Consider the following 6,707-nt stretch of genomic DNA (forward strand, 5'->3'; position numbering starts at 1 on the left):
AACAAGTTATTTATTAATAAGTTGTGAACTGGCAATTACAAGTATTAAACAGCTAATGACAAGAAATATACTGTCAATGACAAATTTGATAGCTTTCTTTTAAAAAATATGATACGAAGACATTTTATTTATTTGATTATATTTACAAAATACCAATCAAGAACCACTTCCTTCTCTGAAATTTTGAATTCTTAGGTGCGTGAAGTTCTTAACATAAAAATAAGGTTATATTTTAAAAAAAAAATTTGGGTAGTTACAAGTATTCTCTTATCGGAGGTAGTCTTGTTTAAGATACCGTCAGATACTAAATGTGGGCACCTCTCCCAGCAAAAATTCGAACCTTAGTTCATCGCCTTGTGGAGGATTAGTTCCTTCTGCTAGACCTAATCCCTATCAGTTTAAATTGAATGCAAAAATAATAGCTTCTTTTTCATTAAAATTAAAATATAAAAAGCAGGTCGGCTTTGTGAGTTAGCTGACTAACCCGCCTCAGAACAAGGTTGCATTTTGAGAGAATAGTTGCCGCTGAGTAAGTTGTTGTTATTCATATAATTGAAGTTTTTGTTAATCACTAAAGGTAAACTAGTCATTGATCGACCAACACTTAAGTCCTAGAAGCTGGACTTCAAGAGAAGGGTTATCACTGTTTAAATTGTTCTCGTCATTCCATATAACTAAAGTCATTAATAGCCGGAGTGAACAAGCCATTTCATATGTGTGTATAAAATAAATTTGATACTTATTTTATATCATATTTTGCACTATATTATTAAGAGATATTAGTGGCCTAATCCTTATATGACTTGAAAACAAGAGATGATATAATCAAATCTCATCTTAATCAATCTTTTGGTTGCTTGCTAAACTTCAGGCACCTAGCATTGAGTCTTATTAGTGGCTAGTAAGAATAGAAATAGATCAGGCGGCTACATGGCATGTTTATAAATAGGAGTAAGCCCGTGCCTTTTTAAAGACATGTTTTGCTTAATAGGTTAGGCTTAAACTATTTGAGAAGCTTGTTAGGCTTGTCAGGATGGCTTGGACCTATTATAAATTCATGATATTATGCAAAATTATGTAAAAAGTAGGTGTTGTCTTGTTGATTGATCAAATTATATCATATTTATACTGTATTTTGGATAATTTGGATTTAATTACTGTAATTTTAGATTAGTTTATGTAATTATGACATATTTTCGACTTGTTTAAAGGCAGCTTGTTTTCGGCTTGCTTGAAGGCCTAAGATTATTAGCCTGTTTGAAGTTTTGTTGAAAATATAGGATTTTTTAATAGGTTTTATACCAAGCTAGACTTAAATTAAACAAAAAGACTTATGACATGTCACTAGTCAAGCTTAGACTTATTGTAAGAGGGCCTAACTTGTTAAGAGTAAAGCCAGACGGTAGAGGAAGTTTTTTTAACATTAGAGTTGGTAATATGAGTTGAGCCTGCAGGCTTAACCTGCCAATCCGCTAAGAAGTGGCGGGTTGAGTTGATAAAAATCATGCTTATTTTAAAATAGATCTTTTGAGCTAGTAACCGCCAAGACCGAACCTGCAACGAGCTAACCCATAAGGTTGGCGGGCCGGCCTTTTTTTTTTTTAATTTTCTCCCTCAAATATAATTATGTTTACTCCTTTGGTCCTTTATCTCATTCTTATTATTTAAAATTGCCATAATGTAATATATCTTTTACTTTGTATTATGAATTTTACTTGTGGCAAATTTAGGGGGTGTTTGGCAATTTGTTCAGAAGTGTTTCTGGGCCCCAAACCATGGTTTGGGGAAGCTGATTGCCAAACACCCTGAATTTTTTCAAAACCATGGTTCCAGCCAAAACCTTGCTTTTGGCCGGCCAAACCAAGGTTTGCGGATAAGCCACCCTCCTTCGCTTCTGAGATGCAAAATTCTGGTAGTGGGAGTAATAATTACTCCTGTCAGAGGCTCTAACAGTGAAAGGCTCCAATCGTGAAAAGCACGAACTGAACACCAAAGACTCTTTTGCCTCACTCCTTCGCCATCTTTCTTCACTCAACAGATCTTGGTTGCCCAAGGTGAGGTCTCCATCATTTAGCTCGCGATTTCCGGCGCCAATGAGGACTCGGCTTGCCAAAACAAGATCGCGCCTCAGGTTGCCTGATCCATCCAGGACCCATTTCCTTCTTTGGTGTTCAGTTCGTCCGGTGGTCGTTTGTTCAAGTCACCGTGCTCGGTTCGCTCGCTCAAATCCAGCATTTCAGGTAAGCTCTGTCTTCTTGTGTCCTTGGTTGCCCACGATGAGGTCTCCGTCATTCAACTCGTGATTTTCGATGCCGGTGAGGACTCGGCTTGCCAAAACAAGATCGCGCCTCAGGTTGCTCGATCCATCCAGGACCCATTTCCTTCTTCTTTGGTGTTCATTTTGTCCAGTGGTTGTTTGTTCAGGTCATCGTGTTCGGTTCACTCACTCAGATCCAGCATTTCAGGTAAGCTCTGTCCTCTTGTGTCACTTGCATTGCATCAATCTCTGTATTTTGCTCCCTTCTGGTTCGGTCCCTCCTCTTTGTGTTCGGTTTGGCTGGAGAGGGAGGATCCGTTTCGCAAATGAGAATGAGCAGTCGTGTGTGTATACGAATATGGGAAAAATCAATGTTGTGGTTGGTTGTGGCTAGAGATGTGTTTTGTTAAAAAATTTTGGCTGTGGCTCGATCTCTATCTCGCGTGCGTGTATGTGTATTTTTTGATCTAATTTTCCTTTTGTGGATGTGCTTTTGGAGACAGAACACTCGAATGGGTTATGTGTGTGTATACTGTTGGATTATAGAACATGCGGGTATACTTGTTAAATACTATACCTGTTATATCATATCTCCTGGATTGAATGGTATGCTTTTTGGGTTGAACTTGTGATGACTGAAATGTTGTAATTGGTTTATAGCATAATGAATAAAAAAAATGGCAAAGCTTCATGGGATATAAGAATCACAAAGGTCTTTATTGACCTGTGCATTGAAGAAGTTGAAAAAGGGGGAAGAAAAGGAACTAGCTTGACAAAGCTTGCTTAGACAAGTATTGAGGACAACTTTACTGCAAAGATTGGGAGAGTTTATACGAGAATCCAATTAAAGAAAAAATTTGATGCCCTGCGAAAGGAGTGGTAGTTATGGGATAGGTTGCTCCATGAGACAGGTTTGGGGTGGGATGCCGAAAGTAATACTGTTAGTGCTCCTGATGATTGGTGGGAGAAGAAAATAGTGGCAATCATTTAACTTTATTTGAGCTTGCATTTTCTCCCGTGTTAACTTTTTTTGTATAATGTATAATATTTTTGGTGTTGAATGCGTAGGAAGTTCCAGGCTATGAGAAATTTAGAGAAAGAGGGCTTCAATTTCAGGCTGAATTGACTCACCTCTTTGGGTCTGTAGCTGTGACTGGACCACAGTCATAGGCACTTTCTTCCATGACACTTCCAAGCGAAGGAGTTCCTGAAGATGATATGGAAGAAGGGTCTGGAGATAGTGATGAAATTTTGAGGGCACCAACTGGCATAAGCGGGGAGTTTAATTCGGTCACATTCAATGACAATAGTGGAGGAAGTGGAGGCAACACTGGGATAAGACAGGAAACCATTTGTGGGGGTAGAAGCACAGGTTGCGATCGACCTAGTAGCTCATTAGGGGTTAGAAAAAAGGGCGAATCCATGAAGAAGAAACCTACTACCACTATGAAAATAGCGGATGCACTAAGCAGGATAGCTCAAGCAAATGAAAATGATTCTCAGCGTGAACATGAAGAGATTTCAGAAGCATGTGCTAGGAAGCTAGAAGAAGAAGCACATGCTTATGAGACATTAATTGCGGGAGTCATGGAGCACCTTAATGAAGTTGATGAAATTGTTGATGATCCTGATCTGTTTGGCTGGTGCACAACACTCCTTATGGATAAGCCAGCTGTAAGGGAGGTGTATGTGGCTCTGAAGAACAAGAGGGAAAAACTACTGATCTTCTTAAAGCATGCAACTAAGGATTGAGACTTCATTTGTGTTGCTTATTATAGTATTTGACTACTTTTTGTGTTGCTTAGAAGATGACTGTGATAATTTGTATCTATTTTTAGGAATGATGTAACCAGCACTATTGTACTATGTGACTACTGAATTTCTGTAGGAATTAAACAACTTATTTTCTTGTTAAATGTTTAGTAATTTCATATCAGGGTTTCTAAATTTTACGTCTATGTGCACAGGACAAGACAAAAAATGGCTGATGAAATTAAAATTGTGGAAAAGTATCGTAAACGACGGAACAAACGGGTTAATTAAGTTGCAGTAGTGGTTGATGGATACACTTCTCTTCATTTGTGTAAAGAGCACCAGCATACAAGTATTTATACAAGCAAGGCATGAGTAAGGGACGTTTTACAAGGCCATTCCACCCGTTGTTATAACATGTTTAGGATGGAAAGGGAAGTGTTCTTCAGTCTTTGCACAAAATTGCAACACCATAGTCTAAGGGAAACTAGAAATGTTGGGATACATGAAATGGTTGCAATGTTTTTAAATACCGTTGGCCATGCGCTTAGTAGTAGGATGCAGCAAGAAAGATTTCAGCATTCAGGGGAGACAATTAGTAGACATTTCCATAATGTCTTGCTGGCATGCTGTAGAGTTGCTATGTCCAATATCAAACCAAAAGATCCAACATTTCAGCATTTGCATACAAAAATATGGCCCGGTGGTCGATACTAGCCCTTTTTCAAACATGCTATCAGAGCAATTGATGGAACACATATTTCATGCATTGTTGATGCAACTGAGCAAACAAAATTTATTAACCAAAAAGAAGGAGTGACGCAAAATGTAATGATGGTTTGCGATTAGGACATGTGCTTCACTTTTGTATTGGCCCGATGGGAAGGTAGTGCGCATGATGCTCGTATATTTGACCACGCCCTCACAACTCCTTCCATGAACTTTTCCCATCCGCCTCAAGGTATATTTTAAATTGCTACAATTTATTTATGCTTAACTGTTAGAAAACAAATTTTATTGACACCAATCATATATTTCATGTAGGCAAATATTATTTGGTGGATGCTGGCTATCTGACACCCATGGGATACCTTGGTCCCTACAGACGTGAACGCTACCATCTCCCTGATTTCTGAAGGTCATGTGTACTTGAAAATGAGAATGAGGCATTCAATTATTTGCACTCAAGTCTACGGAGCACTATTGAAAGAACTTTTGGAGTTTGGAAGAGTAAGTTTGCAATTTTATGAAACATGTCGAGTTATGACTTTCCAACACAGGTTCAAATTGTTTGCGCCACGATGGCCATATATAACTTCATTAGATCAACATCCATTTCTGATCCTAGTTTCATTCAGTTTGAACAAGAAGGTTCTTATGCAGAAGAAAATAATGATGATGATGGAGTTGGATCTTCACATATACCTTCATCAGTAGATTCTTCACATATACACATTAATTTTTTATTATTTATATTATTTATGCCTTATTTATTATGTTGCCAAAATATATATTATTAACAAATTTATTACTTCAAATAAACATATATTATGAAATATGTCTTATATGTAATTATCATTTAAATTTATGTCCTTTTTAGTAATTTTTATATATGAAAAAGCACTTCTGACAATAATTATTCAAACACTTTCACTTTATCAGAATCACTTTTTCAAAAAATCTATTCTCTCCAAAATCTATTCTCCAGAAGCTATTCTGCAAACCATGGTTTTGCCTCATCCAAGCACCTCCTTAGTTGAGCAAAAAGAAGGTGATTCTACTTATAAAGCTTAACCAAAAAATTTCACATCTTTATATTATTCTTCGAATTATATCAGCATTGAATGGTAGCTCATGGTTGAGCACTTGATAGTAATGTGTAACATTGTGTTTGTATTATTATTAATTTAGATATGTTATGTTTTAATTTGGGATGTATATTTAATCATTTAGGATGATGTATCATGTATCCAGTATCCTCATATTAGTATTTTGAAATGTTTGGAACTTTGGATTTCATATTTTATTTATGATAATTTCTATATGCATACTTTATTTTAGGTGTTTAAGAATTAGAATAAATTTTATTAAAAGAAAACAAAAGGCATAAAATTTTTTTTTTAAAAAAAAAGCAGCAGGTTGGCGAGTTAGCCTTGCGGGCTAGGTTGGAAAAATATCAGCCCACCAAGAGTTGGTCTTTTTAGGATCGGCCCATCAGTCCTTAAACCCGTCACGGACCAACTCATAGATGGTAATTAGGATGTTTGGAAAAAAAAATCAAATTATTCTATGAAAGATATGAGGTTTACATTTTTTGGGGCCCAAAACAGAAAGGCACCCCAACCCAGGAAAAAAAAAAAGTAATGGATTGGACATATGTGAACATAAGAAAGTGGAGTTTCGTTCTTAGAAATAAGAATTACACCCGAGAAAAATACTCCTATTTAGTATCCAACAGTATTTTGAACATAATTGCCTCTAATAAAAAAATATCTATACTTTAAAAAAGAAAGAGAACCAGATATTAGTGTGAATTATTGTATGAAGCCTTAGAAATAAGTTAAATTTTTCATTAGTGTTCATAAAATATATAGAAAAGTCAACTCATAAACAAATGTGTCCATTTTCTTTAAACCTTCTTAAAGGTAGTCAGGTTTATAAACATCAATAAACAGTAGTCATTAAGTAGAATTAGAAA

Source organism: Neltuma alba, unplaced genomic scaffold (genome assembly GCF_004799145.2).
Source record: "Neltuma alba isolate B1F8T4 unplaced genomic scaffold, ASM479914v2 tig00012000_pilon, whole genome shotgun sequence".
Lineage (NCBI taxonomy): Eukaryota > Viridiplantae > Streptophyta > Magnoliopsida > Fabales > Fabaceae > Neltuma > Neltuma alba.